Source organism: Eriocheir sinensis, chromosome 33 (genome assembly GCF_024679095.1).
Source record: "Eriocheir sinensis breed Jianghai 21 chromosome 33, ASM2467909v1, whole genome shotgun sequence".
Lineage (NCBI taxonomy): Eukaryota > Metazoa > Arthropoda > Malacostraca > Decapoda > Varunidae > Eriocheir > Eriocheir sinensis.
The window spans coordinates 1,473,563-1,484,625 of NC_066541.1; the positions used below are offsets into that span (position 1 = coordinate 1,473,563).

General features: G+C 43.4%; 1 protein-coding gene and 1 long non-coding RNA gene across 13 annotated transcripts in view; one reads left to right on the plus strand and one right to left on the minus strand.

Annotated features, from left to right (window-relative positions):
- The window catches only part of LOC127006504 (sodium/calcium exchanger 2-like), a 188,795-nt gene extending 181,595 nt beyond the window's left edge, over positions 1–7,200 (minus strand). For all 10 annotated transcript variants that reach the window (XM_050876452.1, XM_050876460.1, XM_050876458.1 and 7 more), the window contains exon 1: positions 7,033–7,200. The gene's annotated coding sequence lies outside the window, so the exon portion shown is untranslated. The remainder of the gene's footprint in view (positions 1–7,032) is intronic.
- Positions 1,449–7,023, plus strand: LOC127006510 (uncharacterized). Of its 3 annotated transcripts, none has more exons than XR_007759609.1 (3): positions 1,449–3,064; positions 3,244–4,020; positions 4,265–7,023. It is a non-coding gene; the product is annotated as an uncharacterized LOC127006510 (long non-coding RNA). The 3 variants fall into 3 exon arrangements; XR_007759610.1 differs by having other exon boundaries at positions 1,449–3,022; XR_007759611.1 differs by having other exon boundaries at positions 1,449–3,022; positions 3,605–4,020.
- Positions 7,201–11,063: the final 3,863 nt, after the last annotated feature.

Consider the following 11,063-nt stretch of genomic DNA (forward strand, 5'->3'; position numbering starts at 1 on the left):
GGGATGAATAGGAGGAATATGCCCAGAATCGTCCAGAGTGGAGTTTTTAGAAAAAGTTTGAGAGAAGAGTTCAGCCTTAGAGATAGATGAGACGGCCGTGTTGCCGTCAGGACTGCGGAGTGGAGGGAAAGATGAAGAAGTGAAGTTGGAGGAGATGTTTTTGGCTAGATGCCAGAAGTCACGGGAAGAGTTAGAGAAAGCAAGGTTTTGACATTTTCTATTAATGAAAGAATTTTTGGTTAGTCGGAGAATAGATTTGGCACGATTTCGGGCAGAAATGTAAAGTTCATAATTAGCATCTATCCGTTTATCTATATCTTTATCTTTATCTATCTCTTCTTTGCTCGTCTTGTACCGGCGCCCAACCAATGCGGGGGATAAATCCCTGACAAGTAGCACTCACTCGTTCCAAGCGTGATGCAAGGTCCGTGTGGGGCTGCCAGTGAATGCTAGCACTGAGCCGAGTTTTACTGGACGGTCTTGGGACGATGCAGAAAACTTTTACCCAAAGAAAGGAACAATCAGCGAGTCTACGTGTGCTTCATTAATATCTTTTGAATACTATGTTTCATTTCATCTTCGTGCATCAATTAGGAGGAAAAATTTTATGAAATGCAATCAATACATTCAAATATATACAGTTTAACTACAGCTAAACCTCTTAAACATGACATGCGAAGTAAAGCTAGAGGCACCTCGCCTGAATTAATTATCCCAAACTTCCAATAGTCTCCCAGGCGTAAAGTTCTTGTAGGAGTTTTGCTATGACTGTAAGCCTTCCGATTCCCAGATATCTTATACCTTTGTTGCCCGAAGAGACGAAGCCTGTCTGGCAGGTACAACATAAAAGTCAACCGTTCCAATCATGATCAACGCGGGCCACGTAGCCTGGAATAGACAACCATAGAGCCCTACATAATCCATCAAGGACCTACTGGAGAAAAGATGAGCAAAGCCAGCTGACTCGCGGCCTTCCGAACCCGAGTGGAGCACCGTTCACTGAAGACACCGTTCACTGGCCTTTACTTCACCAGCCTGAGAGGAGTGACAGTAACCGTTATTGCTCTCGTTAACTGTTTAGGAAGCAGTGACAACATTTGGGGCACACACTTCTGGCAAATGCTTCAGTCTTGCCACCGATGACTAACAATACCTGTCAAGAGTCCTGGCGATTATCTCAAGGTCACCTGCATATTTTTTTTTTTATCACAACCTACCCCTCTCTCTCTCTCTCTCTCTCTCTCTCTCTCTCTCTCTCTCTCTCTCTCTCTCGTTTGCATGGTCTATAATAAAAAAATATATAATAAACACAAATAATAATAATAATAATTATAATAATAATAATAATAATAATAATAATATTTAAGATAATAATAATAAATAATAATAATAATAATAGCAAAAATACACTGATTATAATTATCAACATCTCAGCAGTCACTCGTATGGCCATGACTTACTGACAAATAAGACTACCACCAATTTAAACTACGTGAATCATATACAGCGTACGATGTAAGGCACTGCACAGTTTGCTTTAATTAACGGCCTCAATTTGCTGCGATGGTGGGTGGCACGGGCATGGGGGGGGGGCGCCTCAGGTGGTGATAGCGAGTGGAGGTGGCAATGGTGCAGCCAGCCTTCGCCAAACCTAACGAGGGCCGTGCCTGTCTGAGAGCCTCGACAGACGTCCGGTGATCAGCAGGGCATCGTTGTAGGTGTTGTAAGCAGGGTCTGGGAGGGATAGCCCTACTTGCCCGTTTGAAGCCCCCTTCGCTTTGCTGTTGTTGGGTGGCGGTCAAAGATTCCCACGCTGAGGAGGCACGCGCGAGTTACGACACCAACCCCTGACTGACAGCCGGTACCCGTTCACTGCTGGCTGGACTGAGGGCATGGATGAAAGGACACTGCCCGTCCGTATATACTCCAACCGGCAAAATATGCGCCAGGAATCGAACTCGGGACGTCTTGGTCGTGCGAAGAACGTGTTAAGCACTACACTGCGAAACTGTTGTGTGTGTGTGTGTGTGTGTGTGTGTGTGTGTGTTTATTTCTGAGTGAAGACAACAAACGTAGCAGCAGCAGCCAACACAATGGTAACTCTGACGGTGGACTACAATTACGAAAGGTCAGTGTGTGTGTGTGTGTGTGTGTGTGTGTGTGTACCTATAGATGTAGTATACAAGGTTTGAGCTAAGCTCGTATCGTCCAGTCTCTACATCTGTTTTCATCTAACGTAGAGTTAATGATTTTTTTTTAGCTTTTTATTTCCTCATTCAGACTACTCCTAATTTCAGTGATAATATTGAGAAAGCCAAATTTTACATCCTTTCCAAATTTGCTCTACTTTTTGCTAACGTCCACTTGTCCTTCCACTATTCCTCACCAGTAAGGCTTCCCTGTCGACACGCTCCATGTCCTTTACGATTTTGAATAGCATATAATTAAGTTACCTCTTTCTTGCAATGTAGGAAGTTCCAGCTTGCTCGGTCTTAACGTGTTTGGTGGTTCTCTTCAATTAAGCTTCGCGTAACTTTTATCACACCACTTCCTCTGTACTCCTCCCAACTTTTTTTTCAAGTGAGGCGCCCACACCACGGCAGCAGATTCTAGTCTTCATATTATCGAAGAGTTACCAAAGTTCTTTGCATTTCCTCAACCATGCTGATAAATGCCATTTTTTTCAATAATCTAGAACATTTTCCGGCCATCTTGTCAAATGCTTCCTCTGTGGAACGGTTGTTTAATTACTACCGGTGTGGTGTCATCTGCCATCCACGTATCCTAAGACATCCCATCCTGATCTTCGCATGCGCGTAACCCGATGTTTACAAACACAGTAATGATATCGTAATTTGTCCAGGCAAGATGGCGACAAGACATACAAGGAGTGTAGGTTATCTCTTTTATCACATTTACTGACATACAAGGAGTGCATGTTATCTCTTTTATCACATTTACCGACATACAAGGGGTGCAGGTTATCTCTTTTATCACATTTACCGACATACAAGGGGTGCAGGTTATCTCTTTTATCACATTTACCGACATACAAGGGGTGCAAGTTATCTCTTTTATCACATTTACTAACATACAAGGGGTGCAAGTTATCTCTTTTATCACATTTACCAACATATAAGGGGTGCAAGTTATCTCTTTAATCACATTTACCGACATACAAGGGGTGCAGGTTATCTCTTTTATCACACTTTTATCACATTTACCAACATACAAGGGGTGCAGGTTATCTCTTTTATCACATTTACCAACATACAAGGGGTGCAAGTTATCTCTTATCACATTTACGGACATACAAGAGGTGCATCCCGTGCAGGTTATCTCTTTTATCACATTTACTGACATACAACGGGTGCAGGTTATCTCTTTTATCACATTTACTGACATACAAGGAGTGCAGGTTATCTCTTTTATCACATTTACCGACATACAACGGGTGCATCCCGTGCAGTTTATCTCTTTTATCACATTTACCGACATACAAGGGGTGCATCCCGTGCAGGTTATCTCTTTTATCACATTTACCAACATACAAGGGGTGCAGGTTATCTCTTTTATCATATTTACCGACATACAAGGGGTGCAGGTTATCTCTTTTATCACATTTACCGACATACAAGGGGTGCAGGTTATCTCTTTTATCACATTTACCGACATACAACGGGTGCTGGTTATCTCTTTTATCACATTTACCGACATACAAGGGGTGCAGGTTATCTATTATCACATTTACTGACACACAAGAGGTGCAGGTTATCACATTTATCACATTTACTGACATACAAGTGGTGCAGGTTATCAGATTTATCACATTTATTGACATACAAGGGGTGCAGGTTATCGCATTTATTACATTTACGGACATACAAGGGGTGCAGGTTATCAGATTTATCACATTTACTGACATACAAGGGGTGCAGGTTATCTCTTTTATCACATTTACCGACATACAAGGGGTGCAGGTTATCTCTTATCACATTTACTGACATACAAGGGGTGCAGGTTATCTCTTTTATCACATTTACCGACATACAAGGGGTGCAAGTTATCTCTTATCACATTTACTGACATACAAGGGGTGCAGGTTATCTCTTATCACATTTACTGACATACAAGGGGTGCAGGTTATCTCTTTTATCACATTTACCGACATACAAGGGGTGCAGGTTATCTCTTTTATCACATTTACTGACATACAAGGGGTGCAGGTTCTCTTATCACATTTACTGACATACAAGGGGTGCAGGTTATCACATCTATCACATTTACTGACATACACGGGGAGCAGGATATCTTTTATCACATTAACCGACATACAAGGGGTACAGGCTGTATCTCTTTTATCACATTTACCGACATACAAGGGGTGCAGGAAAAAAAACTTTCATATTTCACGCAATTTTCAAATTCAAAACATACGTCATCATTTACTTTAAAAAAAAAAAATAAACTTAGGAGGAACAGATCACAATAGACAGTCGACAGAAGACACAGTACCGTTGTGGTGTCATGAGACATCCCAAGATCGTGAGACTCCCATCCGGAATACATACATGAATTTCGACACGGTACCGTGTCTTACGTCGACTGCTTGTCGAGATCTGTCCCATTCAACTTCCAAGTTTACTTATATTATTATGAAAGCACATAGGGAAGGCGGTGGCTGAGTCGACAGAGTGACGGCGCCGCGTTCAGGAGGACGCGAGTTCAATCCCCGCCCGATGCCACCAGGCTGGGATTTTTCAGCCACCGCCAAGTGGCTTAAAACTACCCACATGCTGTCCAGAAGACCACCTATCAACCCGGACTTTAGATTCTAGGATTAAAGATGAGCTCCGGGAGGGCAGCATGAGCCAATGCAAGATGGCGCCACTATAAACACTCGCCTGCGCCAGAACGGGCTGGGCCGACAATCAGGCCCAACCAGGAAGAAGCCTTGGGCCGACCATCAGGCCCCATCGGGAAGAAGCCTACCGGCGCAACAGGCCACGACGTAAAAAATATAAAAAAAGACGTATGTATGTATATAACTAGGATATCAACAACCACTCTCCTCCTTCCTGTGACCTGTTCCGCTTTGCATCGCTTTTTAGGACCTCCTTGGTACTGTTTTACACTTAGATGCTTCATTCAGTTACTCTGTGATAGTAAAGATTGGGTTCCGCGATGCGAAATTAAGGATGGGATGTCTTAGGATACCGGATGACAGATGACACCACACCGTGTCGAAATTCATCCACCCTCTTTGTAAACAAAGCCCGCGCATGCGCATTGAGGATGGGATCTCTTAGGATACGTGGATGGCAGATGACACCACACCCGTACTATCAGCCTGGATTTTTCTCATCATTTGCTTCACAAGAGGACGCTCCATCTTTATTATACTCCCATATGGGAATATAATAAGGTGTGTGTGTGTGTGTGTGTGTGTGTGTGTGCTCTATTCATGGGGATGCAGCAGCAAACGGAGCAGCAGCAACTACAGTCAACCCGTCACTCCTACTATCGCCCACATTAAGGAAAGGTCACCAAGATATATTATACACTTTGTTGGTGGAAAATTTTTGAACAATGCGAAAGTGATGGCTTACAAAACTGAAGTCATTTAGTACAGTCTGCCATTGCCACTACTACTACTACTACTACTACTACTACTACTATTACTACTACTGCTACCATAATCATTACCATCACGACCATACATCACTCATGAGTTATCAGTATAAATGTAATTACCACAACTACCAGCATAAACACGTCAGTTTTTATTACTACGAGCCCCGCACCACCCGATAAGCTATGGGACACGGAATTTCCTTATCTATCCGTAGCCTAAATCAGGGCCGAGATCCGTATTCTCAGGCGCTTCTGGCTCACAACTATTTCAAAAAGGCAGAAAAGGAAATTAATCGTTTTCTCATAAACCTTGTAAAACTACCACCATGGTCATTAAACTACCCCTGGAAATGCCACAACTACAAAAGCCCTGTCAAATGCGTGTGTGCAAGCCCCGAAATGCTTATGAATATGGCCCGTAGCACCTTCACCTTCACTGCTACCCTCAAACAATCAAATCTCTCCACCTTCTTCACTTCTTATCACTCTCCCTGTTCCCTCTCCTGCTCATGCTCGTAGGTTCATTTTCTTCTTCACTTTCCTTACTTCTCACTGCTGCCACCTATACTCAATGACCCCCCCACCAGCGCGCCTATTAGAATCATTTATTATCCATTCCTTCGTTCACCTTCACCCTCATCTCCGTTACTTAATTAAGACTGCTACAACCCCACCTGTGAATCTTCCAGTTACTCCTTACCTTATTTCTTCTACTACTTACTCTTTCTCTTCACTTCCGTTGCCTGTCAGTGCTACAACTCCCCAACGATCCCTTCACCAACCGTCTCTCATTCCTCTTCCCTCTCTTCCCTCACTCAGTTTTCATTCTGCCCGCCACGCCCTATCTCGCATTCCTTAGCTATGACACATGCAACCTTAAGTGAAGAGGGTGAGTACTGAGAGAGAGAGAGAGAGAGAGAGAGAGAGAGAGAGAGAGAGAGAGAGACTGCAACACCCATAATGGTAACAATTTAGCCGTGAGCGGAGGGAGGAGGGCACGTCACGAACCAACAAACAAACCAACACGCGCCATACATAACGAGGACTTCCGCAACCCTGCTGACAACTCTCCCCGATCCAGACAGAATCCGCACAACCTCTCCCTCATCCCACCCAAACGTACCAACACTTACAATAGCAGGAACCCACAACCCTCTCCCACCTAGCCCATGACCGCGCAGCAGGCTAGTGTGGGAAGGAGGGAGGAAGACAGGGAGTGTAAGGACGGGGTGCAGGGCGTTGGGAAGGGAGACTGAAGGAGTAGGGCCGTGGGGAGGAAGACATAGGGAGTAGGGCCGTGGGGAGTTCACAAGTGTAGCGGGAAGAGAAAAGAGCTACCAAACACCACCACCATCACAAAGTCGTTTTTCACCGCTGCGAAAGCCTTCCGTGACCTACCTTGTTCACAGACAGACAGAGGGGAGTTGCTTTGTATCCCGGGAGGTTTCTTCAGGCAATGTCACCTCCGTACATTAGAGTAAACGTGTTCTTCTCACACGCTTCCACGGACACACGAGCGTACACAACCTCTCGCGCCGGACCTCGTGAGAAGACTGAAGTCTGCTGAGTGTTGCCTGATACACAGTCTCGGTGACTCGTTACCACTACGCTGCACTGCGATGGCTGTACCGCTGCTCAGCTGCTGTGTGTTTGCCTGCCTCCTCGCCACACACACGTACACACACATACACACACTTCTCCCCATCTCTGCCAATGTGAATAATTCGTTGGGTTTATATTTTATATTTGATTTGCGCGCGCCCATCGTTGGAAAATACTGACAGGAGAAAACTGGACCGAAACTTTCCTGCACCAAATTTTCCTCATTAACCTTGAGCAGAAGCTTCTTTTTCCTGAAGACTGCTCAGGAGCCTAAATTTTCCGTCTTCGAGCTCCAACACTCACTAATGAATTCGTTGCATAATTATATGCTAATGAGGACGGGCAATGAATTCGGTGCACAAAATTATTCTGTGCGTTTCATTCTATGAATAAAACACAGTTACATTAAGAAACGAGTTGAAACATTTGAAACATCTGAATGAAACAAACGAGTAACGAACCTTTGAAGCTCGCTCATTATTCGAAGCTCAAACTTCTATTATCACTGAATATGTGTTGTTTTTGTTGTTGTTGTTGCTGAGCAAAGATGAAAACTAGCAAGGTGAGAACGGAATGAATGACTGAATCAGTTTGGGGAGCGTCCGCCATGTCTTAAATAATAAACGTATGATTCTGATTATATTCGTGTGAAATGTATGCCTATGGGTAAGGAATAAACGCTTACTTTCAAATCTATAAGTCGATGCATAATAGCAGGAAAAAATAAAATGTACTTTTTTAACAAACTTTAACTCGAAATTCCTCTCTCATCTAATGACCTACACTGTTGGAAAAAAAAAATCAAAGAAACTTAGAGCAGAATCCAAAAGATGCATCATGGAAAATTCTTCAATTTTACTTTTGTTAAATAATGAGAATTTTTTTCAATTTTGTTGATGAATCCAACGATGTTATTTTTTTTTCCGAGAATTGTCCCTTGATTGTAAAGAAAACTCGTAATGTAAAGCTTGCGCTTCAGCTCCTCTTTCCAATGATGTATTCTTTATTAAAATCGGTCAAATAGCGGCTGCGGAATTTCCGACTGAAATTAATCCCGTTTTCTAAAAAGGAGAGTTAAATTCCGCGGATTTATAGAGTTCGCCCTTTAAACCTAGATGCCTTCACGGTTGGTATTCTTTACTGAATTGCAGTTTTATCTTTGTTTTGAAGGACTTTGTGTGTCTGATGGTGTTCTTTTCTTGGAAATCGAGCCGAAATGCGAAAATTATCTCTGGCTCCTCCGGGGTGACTGATGTATGTGTCAGCACTGCTGCCTCCAAAACCATCGTAGATGCTAGTTTGCCTCAAGATAGCATACGAATATTTTTTAGGCTATTTTCTACGCTGAAACATGACGAAGTATGCACCTGTGCGTGATTATAGCTTTTTGTTTATTTATCTTTATTTTGTTTTAAATTGTTTTGCTTTTTATTTATTTTTTTATTTCCTTTTTTGTCACTTGCCAGCCAATAGCACCGGTAGACTTTCTTGAGCGTCCTGAATAGTATACTCGTTCCTAGCCCGTCATGGCGCAGGTAAGTGTTCAAGAGTGACGTAAGTGACGAGCGGAAGGGGGGAAGTGCAGCCATAACTCTGTCATTTTTGCGTATTTCTTCATAATATTTTGCCACAAGGTAGCCGAGGCGTGTACGAAGATGTATTTTTTTTTTTTTAAATATTAATGGCGGACGCTCCCATTACGAGAGAGAGAGAGAGAGAGAGAGAGAGAGAGAGAGAGAGAGAGAGAGAGAGAGAGAGAGAGAGAGAGAGAGAGATTTTTAATATCCCATAGTTCGGTTCACAAGTTCAGATATTTCCCATACTCCTCTTCACCTCTTCCTCCTCCTCCATCTCCCCCTTTTTGCCTTCCTCCTCTAAACACCATCCCGGCTATTTCGCCACATACACCATAGCGTAATGGTAAGTAAACCACATCTCTCTCTCTCTTATCGCCCCTTTATGAGCTGTTAATCTCCTTTCTCCCGTTTGTAAGATAATGAAAAATTATCTGGCGAGGATTTTCTGCCTCAGTAATTTGTGATTTATCAAAGTCATTATTTTTTTTAAAATTGTAAGCATTAATTTATATATATATATATATATATATATATATATATATATATATATATATATATATATATATATATATTTAATGTTCGTATATTCGTTATAACCTTTCTTGTTAGTCACTTGTGTTGTGTATTTGTTTCGGTCATCCATTGAAATATTCATTTTATACTTTTAAGAAATTAAAAAAAATATATACAATTCAGATTTTTACTATAACTAATGAGCTTTTTCAAATGTGTTATTTTTGAGTCGACAATATTAAACCATCCCCATTTCCCATGAAGAACCATATGAGTTACGTACCTCATGATCTCTGTGTTAACATTACCATCCATATTATGATCAAGTTACTGTAGTAATAGCAAGAGGAGTGACAAACAAAGGAACAAAGGAAAGGCAATTAATAACGATGCGACGGCCCCAGTAGATTGCTGTGACCGGGGATTCGATCTTCTCAGGGTCTCTGTGTCCCTGCCCACGGGCTGGGAGGGTTTAGCAATCCTTTCCTGTATTATAACAGTTCATGACAAAAACAAAACAAAAGGCAGGAGCCGAGATCGAGGTTCAAGTCACGGCGTTAACTCGATATAGCTTTTTTTTATAGAAAGAGTGACCACGCAACCGACCCCCCCCCAATGCATTCGCATCGGGAGAGCTACATCAGCCTATGATAGGTGCAGAGCAAAGCCTCCAGGACCTTTGAATGACAAAGGTTACCGCCTCCTAGTTCCTCTGTTTTGGGAACGGCTGGAACGTTGCAGAAGCGGCGCTCGCCCGTGACAACTGACGAGTAAGCTTCAAACCGGTTCGATGAGCTCGGCACCCCTGAGGACCTTCAAAGATGAAACTCTCAATGTTGAAAATTTAGTCCCGATGTCATGGATTGGTTTTGTCTCGGAATAGAGTAGTAGACGTTGGGGAAGAGTAGACGTTGGGGAGCATCGAGAAAAGTTGCGTTGCCAAGCTTGCCTGGGAATCAGTACCAATATAGGACTCTGTCACGAAGGACAGGAGCTGTCCTGATAAGAGACAAGGAGAGGTAAGTCAGAAGTCTCGCCAGGGACGTTGAGGGTAATTTCAAAGCCACGGGTTTCCGACCTGCCTAACAAGACAGGCTTTGGGGAGGCGGTGGCTGAGTGGTTAGAGGTCCCGCGTTCCGCCGCGTCTTGGATGATGCGGGTTCGAATTCGCCGCTACCACCTGGGATTTTTCATTCACCGCCAAGTGGCCAAAGATTACCCACATGCTGTTCTGAAGACCACTTATCAACCCGGACTCTAGAGGAACTCTTCAAGGGAAATCAAGAATGAGCTCCGCGGGGCAGCATGAGTCAAGAATAGATGGCGCCACTATAAAACATTTGCCTTCGCCAAGACGGGCTGGGGCCGACCACCAGGACCCTCAAGAAAGCCTGTCAGCGCTATAAGCTAGAACAAAAAGCCCTGAAGAAGCTCCATTCGAGTCTCCCTCCCATGTGAGCTCTATCTAAAAAGCACCTAACTGCTGTGGCTGGGATTTCCTGCGACTCAATGGGATCCTTGCAAGGATTGTTGTACTATTGACTAGCTGCACTCTGGAACTGAGAGGATTGTGTGTGTGTGTGTGGGGGGGGGGGGAGTGTATCCGTTATTTTTTTTGTTTTCTGTGCATACGTGAGTGAAGCAGGGCTGCATCTTGGTCTCATCACTTTTCATCATTGATATTGGGTTCTGGTATGGACTGCATGAGTATTAGGCAGAGTGGTGGACCAGAGTCTT